Raw genomic sequence first — 10,266 nt, forward strand, 5'->3', positions numbered from 1 at the left:
CAACTGTGGGTGGAAAGGATAACAGTGACATTTCCCTGATTACTCAAAGAGACTCCGCTATCCTAACGGATATCAAGAAAGGAGCTATAATTTTAGGAAAAGTTTTCTTGGTTAACTCTATGGTGATTTCTAAATATGTTAATGTGATTTTCCCGCTGTAAATGTTCTTTACTCTTCTATTGATCATCTTTCTTCTTCTAGGAAAGTGGATCGTTGTCCTATAAAATATTATTGCTGATCTAGTTGTGTTTGTATTTTCTGTTAATGTACTTGTGGTGCTGGATCTCAGATCCTTCTGCCACTTCCTGTGCAGGTCATGAGTCAGGTAATGAAAAGAAGATTCTGGCAGCTTTATGCAAGGTAGACATACTTTATTCCTCAGATATGAGCTTCACAGTCATGCTTTATTCTCAGACATGAGCTCTGGCTCTACTCCACTGACCCTCCATGCTCTGCTGTCCCTCTGTGCTCTGCTGTCCCTCTGTGCTCTGCTGACCAGCAGTTCAGAGCAGTTACCTTTATACTCTTAGTACACAACAGCGGCCACAAGCCAAGTGCATAACGTAACTACAGCAAACATGCTGAATCAGTAAATGGGCACACATGCGCAATTGCGCTACTTTTATAACTTGTTTCTAGTGAATGTGCTGAATCTTGCCCATTTGTAATAGATATAAGGCAAGAGATCCTGACTAAACGTTTTTTACTTTCCTTACAGTTCTTAATCTTGTCAGTGAGTGTACATTAATCTCCTGTTCAAGTCCTGTCTCAGGAACTGCCATGTAAGCTTTGTGTACATTAATCTCCTGTTCAAGTCCTGTCTCAGGAACTGCCATGTAAGCTTTTATAAAATAAACCTAAAATTGAAAACGTGTCTGGCAATATTTGGGGCTATAAAGTCAATATAAAAGATAACTTAGTTTTTTGACTTTTAACATTTTTTTTTTCCATGTCCGGCAACGGATCGCAACCCTCAGTGTCGCCCCCATACCGGATTTTTTAACATTTTTTTTTTCCATGTCCGGCAACGGATCGCAACCCTCAGTGTCGCCCCCGTACCGGACCGGGACCGGCAACGGGATCGCAGCCCTCGGTGTTGCTCCCGCGCCTCGCTCAGCCAGTGAGTGGGAACCGGTCTGTATGTGGGATCCGAACCCTTGGTGGGAGTGCAGCCGTGCTTCCCAAGTGGCGCACTGTAGCAGTGCGCCACCGGGCCGGCCCGACTTTTAACATTTTTTTTGGCACCTTTTACATTAATTACAGAATAAATCTGTTCTTTTTGCTACTCCACTCCCACAATGCTGGCAGTTATGGTGGTTTCACTCTCCAAGCAGGAGATTTTTAAAGCCTTTTCTAGGGAATTGGGCCAGCCCAAAAAGAAAATCCTACATGAATGAATGAATGAATGAATGAATAAATAAATAAATAAAAATACTTATTTGGAGTGTTAGGAAAATAAAATAATTTAACCAGGTCCCCTTGCCTTAGGCACAGTTGGGGGTGGTGCAGCACATTCTTTGTAAATAAGTTGTGTGTGGGTGGGATTAGTGTGCATGTATGGTGCCACAACTTGGCTGGTGTTTTTGACTGCCTTGGGTGGCCCCTATGCAAGCAGCCATGCTCTCGAACCTATGGCTGTTTGCCAGTTACCTAGCTCATAGATCTGCATGTGAGAGGTCTGGTGACCTAGCCTGGTGTGTGAGGGGTCTGGTGACCCAGCCTGGCGTGTGAGGGGTCTGGGGACCCAGCTTGGCATGTGAGAGGTCTGGGGACCCAGTGTGACATGTGAAGGGTTTGTGACCCAGTCTGGACAATGGGCTTGAGGGGTCTGTGAGCTCCAGACCCAGCCCTAGCTTGACAATTGGCCCAGTCGGCAGGATTACAGGCAGGTAAAAGAGCTCAACATGGAGCACCCCCTCACACAAAGACTGCAGATTACCTAGAGTGCAGCTCATGGTTCAAAGCCCCACCAAGCGTTCCCTCAGCCTGTCTTTTTCTCTTGAATGTGAACAAGCAACTTAGGACATTATATGGGAAAGCAACTGGAAAGAAACAGAGTTTGTAGGGAAAATAAAGCTCGTACCTTCAGAGAGGTAATACAGAATATTGCAACCATGATACAGAATAGGATACTGTAGAAAAAAATGATAGAATTTTTTGAGGTAAATTTCACATAACACACACATAGCCATTTCCAAGTGTACAGTTCAGTGGCATTTAGCACATTCACAGTGTCATGCAACTACCACCTCTCTCTAGTTCCAAGACATTTTCATCACCACAATAAGAAACCCCAGAAACTGTCACTCCCCAACCCTCTCTCCCCCAGCCCCTGGCAACCACTAATCTGCTTTCTGTGTCTATGAATTTATCTATTTTGGATGTTTCATACAGAAGGAATCATATAATATGCGATCTTTTTATTTATTTATTTATTTATTTTTATTTTTAATTTTATTTTGTCGATATTCAATGTGGTTGATTATTGTGGCCCATTACCGAAACCTCCCTCCCCCCTCCCACCCAACAATGTCCTTTCTGTTTGCTTGTCGTATCAACTTCAAGGAATTGTAGTTGTTATGTCTTCTTCCCCCCACCCTCCCGGTGTGTGTGTGTGTGAGAGTTTATTTTTAATTTTTAGCTCCCACCAATAAGTGAGAACATGTGGTATTTCTCTTTCTGTGCCTGACTTGTTTCACTTAATATAATTCTCTCTAGGTCCGTCCATGTCATTGCAAATTGCAGTATTTCATTCTTTTTTTATAGCTGAGTAGTATTCCGTTGTGTAGATATATCACATTTTCCATATCCACTCATCCGATGATGGGCATTTGGGCTGGTTCCAACTCTTGGCTATTGTAAAGAGTGCTGTGATGAACATTGGGGAACAGGTATACCTTCGACTTGATGATTTCCATTCCTCTGGGTATATTCCTAGCAGTGGGATAGCTGGGTCATATGGTAGATTCTTCCTCTGAGCTCTAGCAGCCCCAGCTTGGCAGTCATTGCTTTTCAGGAGTTGTAAATTGGTTGATTGTGGGAAAGGGTGATGCTGGGGACCATCTATTCTTCTATCTTGATTCCAGAGGTGGGTCTTAAACCAGGTCTGTTTGCATTCCAGCTCCCCCTCCTGGGGATGCCCAATCCATGCCTACTCCAGGGCCAGAACTGCCCGTGGAGACTTGGTTAGGAAAAGGACACTAACGTCTTTTTCTTTTTTTCTGGTGGCTGGCTGGTAAGTGGATCTGAACTCACGATCTTGGTGTTACCAGCATCACACTCTCCAAGTGCGCTAACCGGCCAGCCCACTAAAGTCTTTCTTAGACAGGCTGTTTCTACCCAATGTTGACGTCCTTTAAGGATAGCAGATCTCGCTTCACACATGAAGGGGTGCTGGGGAGGACTGAAGGTCCCCAGGCTGCTGGAGTAGGATTAGGAGTTGACCTTGGGTAGAGGCCCTTGGCGGAGGCCAGTGGTTGAAGCACGAGGTCCGGGGGCGGGGGGGGGGTGAAGTCCCAGGTGAGATAACAGAGTGAATCTGGACACCCGGCCTCCCTCCTTTTCTCTTTCCTGTCTGTGTGGCCTGAGACTGTGCAGAATTCTGCTCCTTCTGCTCTGTATTTGGCCCAGCACACACCTCCAACTCAGCTGTCTTTCCTTCAATGAATGGAGGGGTGGGAATGAGGTGGTCCCACGTCACTGTGCCTGAAAGTCACCGTCCAGACCCCGGGCTGACCAATTGCTGTCTCTCTCCTGTCATCTGTGAGCCTCCTGCCCACCAGTCTCTTCTCTGGAAAACTTGTTTGATTTCCACCAAATGTTTAAGCTACAAGTCCATTGTTACAATGTCCCTATCCTTCATTTGAAATGATGCACTTGTTTCTGTAGCTAATTTCAGAGGCCTCAGGTGGAAAATGTCATTTTTCACCAGCATGCAAAACACATCAGCTGAGGTGGCTGAAGGAGTCATAAAGAAACTTGGGAACCCATGAATCAGCTCTTCACCACATATTTTGAGTCATTTATTCAAATGTACAACCTTTACTTCACTGCTCCCATGAGAAATGTGAGACATTACCTCAGGCCAACTTCTCAGTACTGTCACTACCAAGAATAAGGAACCTGTGCAGCACTGCTGTGTGGCTCTCCACCAGTAATCTCCCCTGCGTGGTTGCTAACAGAATCCCGGTGTTGTTCATGGGTTGGCAGTAATAAGCCATGAGTCACGATGGGTCTAAGCCAATCAGACAATCCCTCTCCCCTTTGCCAGTGATTGGTCTAAGAGTTGGGCATGTGACTAGTTCTGGCCAATGGCATGTTAGGGGAATGACACTGGGAGGTTTGGATCACCTCCTCCCCTTTCTGCTTTGGACGCTGCTATATGAAAGCATGACACCTCAGCTATGGCAGCCACCCTGCAGCCGTGAGGTGCCAAATATGAGGTGAAAACCACACACTGAAGGTGATGGGGGAAGAGCCTGTGTCCACGACCACATCTCTGAACAGACCAACCAGCCCCAAGAACATCCCTCTCTGGACTTCTGATCGATAACACTAAACATTCCTGTGGTCGTATAACTTCGTATAATGTATGCTATACGAAGTTATTACGGGTAGAGTTCAGAAGCAGATATGGGAGTCATAGGAAGTTTGGATTCAAATCCGAATGCTAAAAGGGAAATAGGATCAGTTACATTTTCTTGCCAAGAAATATGCCTCCCTCTGAGGCCTATTTTTCTTTTCCTTCTAGGTTGTGTTTATGCCCTTTATTTGAACTTTACTTATATAAAAATGTGTCAAGGACTTTTAGGATTTTTAGTCATCACATGACTAAGCACTTTCAAAATCACTAATTTACCTTCTGGAGGCATGGAGATTCTGTTTTAAAAATTACATTCACTAAAGTATGCAAAACTTTTTGGCAATTTAAGCATTATGGGGGAAGAGCCTGTGTCCACGACCACATCTCTGAACAGACCAACCAGCCCCAAGAACATCCCTCTCTGGACTTCTGATCGATAACACTAAACATTCCTGTGGTATAAGCCTCTGTTGCCCATGTTTGCTGGGACTTCCAGCAAAGCATCCTAAAGAATTCAGAGCTACCCAAATGTTTGGGTCAAAGAAATCTTGGGCCCATCCATTCAGATGGAAGGGGACAATGGCTGAGATCTGGTAAGTCAGCCTCCAGGGCAGGCCCAGCTCCCCCTCCATGACTGGGACCACCACTTCACCTCTTTGAGTATTGTTTCCTCTGTCATGAAGTGAGGAAGATGAAACCAATGACCTTTGAGATCTCTCTCCTCTCCAATCTCCTGTTAATCAGAGTCCAGGACAGAAATCCTAAATGCTGCATCAGTCGCAGGAAACCCAACAGAACACAGCCGGCCAGCAGCCAGCATCTGCTCCAGCCTCTGGGTGTGGGCAGCCGGGGAAGTTGAGGCTCCACTCAGCTCAGGCTCTGCTCTCCCTGTCGTCTTGAGTGACGGCTCACATTGTGGGGAAGATGAAAAAATAATAAAGGAGAATTATCACCCACTTAAGAATAAAGGTTGTCCAGGGAGGGAAAGTAAAACTGGTCTTCCCGGGACTCAGGATGGAATCGTGCTGCTAGCCAAGGCCAAGTCTAGTATCTCTGTTCATGTTCTGTTTTCACATATTGCAAAAATGATATGTGCTCATAGTGCAAATTTAAACCCACAGAGATGTGTAAGGTAGTAACAGTGCCCATTCCCAACCTGCCTAATCACTCTTGATATTGCTTGATATTTTTCTGTACTTATACAAACATAACACCATATGTTACAGAATCAAAGATTCTACTGTTAAAATGTGTAAAAGGCATGCAAGCTGGAACTAGTGACATTGAGCATCTGCTTTGGTAAATATACAAATATTTACAAATAAATTTTAGGATTTTAAAAAGAAAAGTAGACTTATTCTATCCACACACTCAAGAAACCTTTGTGTTTTAACTGCATCGTGTGGACATCTTTCTAGGAGCATCTTTGCCCCAAACTTTCTTGTGGGTGCCTTGCCTTCCAGACAATCCACCACGATTTTCTTACCTCTATTCTCTTCATGGAAATTTCTAGCTTATTTCCATTGTGTTGATGTTTCAGACTTTTGCTCTTTCTGAACATCCACGAGCCCTTCTCTGGGGCAAATTTCTGGAAGTGGAAATGCTGTGTCAAAAGGCTTATATATTTAACATTCTTATGCTAACATGTAACATAGTAACATCTCCAGAAAGATACCACTCATTTATCCCTTCAGCAACAGTGTATGAGTCCCCATTTCTGCATAATTTTGCTAAAACAGAATATTATCAATATTTTTTATTAATTCCAATCTGATAGGCCAAATAGATGTATCATTGTTGTTTTATTTTACATTAATTTCTAATGAAGTTAAGCTTCTCTAAATACTTTGCATTTCATTTTTAAAATTGCCTGTTAATCCATTTTTTTTGACTGGATTGTTTGTCTTAACCGTTTTTAGGAGCTCTTTGCATATTATTTATTACACAGTGAGTACTGTACGTTACTTGCTATGTATTACAGATAATTTTCCCAATCTATATTTCCCCCCAGTCTGTTTTTGATGTCATTTGTCATACAGAAGTGTTTTATTTTTATATAGTTAAGCATATCAGTCCATCTCTTCCATTTATGGCTTCTAGGTTTTGTCTCCTATTTGAAGAGTAGGAATCTAATTTACAGTGTCTTCCCCCAGCCGACAGGAAAGTGCCTGGCTGCTGTGGTGCATGGTCCACCCTGTCCCCAGGATCCCAATGCCTCCTTGGTCAGAGACTTAAGTCCCATACATAGCCTGGCGTTTCTGCACTCTGTTCTGATTCACGGGTCTATGTTTTCTCTCTCTTCCTTTGCTGGTCCTATGCTTTGAAAAGCACTGCATCTTTATAGTGTGTTTTGATATCCAGCAGGGTGCATCCTCCTTCATTATTCTTATTCCAAGTTTTCTCAGCTTCGTTCTTCCTGGGGAGCGTAGACTCACTTGTCAAGTTCCAAACAAGCTCTGTCAGGCAGCCCGTGCTGAACAAACACTCAGGTGTTTACGGAGTTTAACAGACACTATTTTCTCTAGATGAAAAAATATGGATATTTTAATGATAGTTTTGAGATTTGGCACTTGAGGTTGAGGTCAGGAAATAACCATAATGCCTGGAGCCTGCTGTTTGGGAGCATTTCAGCTTATGGCTGAGGCCAGAGAGCAGCTAAGTGCCCACGGTGCCCTGCTCCACCTGAAGAAAATCACCACCTTTGGGGATTCAAATGTCTCCGTGGAAGATCTGAGTGTGGCAGATGAGTAAGCAGAAGTTCTTCCTGAGAGGCACTGAGAGCACTGTCTTCAGTCACCACCATCAGATTCCTCCTCACCCAGCAGAGCCTGTGGCAGAGCATGGGGTCAGGAAACACCTGGTCCAATGCTGCAAATTTGTGCCAACTGTGTGGCCACAAGGCCTCAGTTTCCCCAAGCTGATTTCTTGTTTTTAACATCTTAACCATTTTTACTGAGTACATTCACACTGTTGTGCAGCCATTACCAACATCCATCTCAAATAATCTTGCAAAATGGAATCTCTGTCCCATTCCCTTCCCCCAGCCCCTGGCAACCACCATTTTGTTTTCTGTCTTATGGACTTGACCACGCTAGATACCTCATATAAGTGGAAGCACACAGTGTTCGTCCTTTTGCAGGTGGCTTATATCACTTAGTGTAATGTCCTCAAGGTTCACCCTGTTGTAGAATTTCCTTTCTTTGGAAGGGTGGATAGTATCCCATTGCACGGAGATACCGCATCCTGTCTATCCATTCGTCCGTCTTGGGTCGCTTCCACCTTTCGGCTACAGTGACCAACGCTGCTGTGAACGCGTGTCCATCAAGCTGACATCTGAGACAGGACGGAAGAGTTAAACACAGTGCTCTTTAGGCACCTCCACAAAGAAAGGCTCCCCCCAACCAGGCCAGCCCCCCACGAGTTGGGCAGAGAACAGCAGGTTCAATGAGTTTCTTCCTTGGTGATGATATTACAGCCTCGGCTCATCTTGGGGTCCAGTCCATGGCTCCTGGGTTTAGCTGGGGGTCCCATTTGCCCGACTCCTTGAGAAAGTGCTCCTGGCCTTCCTGGTCTAGACCACACCAATGTGATCTCCATATGGCTCAAAACACTCCCTAATATGACCCAAATGTCCACCTCTTCCCGACCCCAAGTTCTGCTAAGCCAGTCATGGCGTCACAGCACATCCCCCGAGACCAGTCATGGCGTCACAGCACATCCCCCGAGGCCAGTCATGGCGTCACAGAACATCCCCCGAGGCCAGTCATGGTGTCACAGAACATCCCCCGTATTCCCAGCCTCTCCTCTGGACGTTCCCTCCGCCCGCGTGGTGACAGGGCCTGGACCGTCCGTTTGCCCCGCGGCCCTCTCACGTGCGGGGTCTTCATGTCCCACGGCCTGCACCGCTCTCTTTGGGGACACCTGCCCTCGGCCGAGCTCGCCCCCTTCCCGCTTCCTACCGGCGGCGGGCCCGCGCTCGGCACACGCTCCTGCCGTCCGTGCCTCCTCCTGCCTCGCAGTCCCAGCCTCTTAGCAGCCCGTCCTGCTCCTGTGTACGCGCACGCCACACTCGCGCGCGCGCGCGCACACGCCACACTCACGCGCACGCACGCACACGCCACACTCACGCGCACGCACACACGCACGCGTATGCACGGACACGCAGATACACACGTGCACGCACACACGCACGCGTATGCACGCACGCACACGCAGATACACACATGCACGCCGACGCCCTTGCACGTGCATACACGCGCACGCACACGTACGCGCACGCACGGCTGGAGCCTTGCCCCGCGCAGGCGCCCTCAGCCCGCACCCGCGCCCTCCCTTGCTCGGGATCGTCCCCCACGAGCTCGCACGTGTGCCGCGTTCCTTCCCCCCTGGAAGATGAAAGCGGAGAACGGGAGGTGTCCCCAGTCCCACGTCCCCTCCGCGCTCTGTCCCTGTTCCCCTCTGCAGTGAAATTCCTCCCTCGCCTCAACGCCCCTCCGGCGGCCTCGGTCCCCACCTGCCCCTGACACGGTCTTGTAAAGTCACCAGCAGCACGTATCTTGCCAANCACACTATCCAGTGCGCCACCGGGCCGGCCCCTAATCATTTCAAGTATCTTTTTTTTTTTTTGTCCTTTATGAGACCGGCCGCACCGCGCTCAGCCAGTGAGTGCTGTGAATGCAGCAGTCATCCCTATATAGGATCCGAACCTGCGGTGGGAGTGCCACTGTGCTCCCAGCGCCGCACTCTCCCGAGTGCGCCACGGGCTCGGCCCAGCAACGAATAATCTAAAAATGAAATTTTAAAAATTACATTTACAATAGTATCAAAAAGAATAAAATTCTTAGGAATAAACTCGTACAAAGAAGTGCAAGACTTGTACAATGAAAACTACAAAAGATCACTAAAAGAAAGTAACGAACAACTGAATTAATGGAAAGACATTCCATGTTCATGGATTGGAAGACTGGATAATTAATAGTAATTGAGACAGCAATAGTACCCCAACTGATGCTGACTTTTTTTCAGAAATTGACAAACTGATCCTAAAATTTACATGGAAATGCAAGGAACCCAGTACAGCCAAAACAATCTCAAAAAAAGAAAACCAACATTGGAGGACTAGCACTTCTCGATTTCAAAACTTACTACAAAGCTACAATAATCAAGAAAATGTGGTGCTGGCATCACAACAGACATGTAGATTGATGTAATAGAAATGAGAATCCAGAAGTAAATCCTTACATTTATGGCCGATTGATATTTGACAAAGTTTCCATGATAATTTAGTGGGGGAAAGAATAGCCTTTTCAACAAACGGTCTTGGGACAACTGGACAGCCATGCAAAAGAATGGTGTTAGACCCCTACCTCACACTATATACTACAATTAACTCAAAATGCTCTTAAAAAACCTAAATATCAGAGCTAAAATTATAAAACTCTAAGAAGAAAACAGGTGAAAATCTTCAGGACCTTGGATTAGGCAGTAATTCGTTATTTATAACACCAAAAACCCAGGAAATCACATAAAAAATAGATAAATTGGGCCTCACCAAAATTAAAAACTTTGGTACATCAAAGGACACTATCAAGGGAATAAATAACACCAAGGTCAAGTGTTTGGATCCCCATACCAACCAACCCCCACTCCCCCCCCAAAAAAGACAACCCACAAAATAGGAGAAA

At 46.0% G+C, this 10,266-nt stretch overlaps 1 long non-coding RNA gene across 1 annotated transcript; it reads right to left on the reverse strand.

Moving 5' to 3' along the window:
- Nucleotides 1–5,231: 5,231 nt before the first annotated feature.
- On the reverse strand, nucleotides 5,232–8,340 carry LOC103582927. Its single transcript, XR_549809.1, has 3 exons — nucleotides 7,682–8,340; nucleotides 6,069–6,170; nucleotides 5,232–5,489 (listed from the first exon to the last, which is right to left on the reverse strand). It is a non-coding gene; the product is annotated as an uncharacterized LOC103582927 (long non-coding RNA).
- Nucleotides 8,341–10,266: the final 1,926 nt, after the last annotated feature.

This window comes from Galeopterus variegatus, unplaced genomic scaffold (genome assembly GCF_000696425.1).
Source record: "Galeopterus variegatus unplaced genomic scaffold, G_variegatus-3.0.2 Scaffold18532, whole genome shotgun sequence".
NCBI classification, from domain to species: Eukaryota; Metazoa; Chordata; class Mammalia; order Dermoptera; family Cynocephalidae; genus Galeopterus; species Galeopterus variegatus.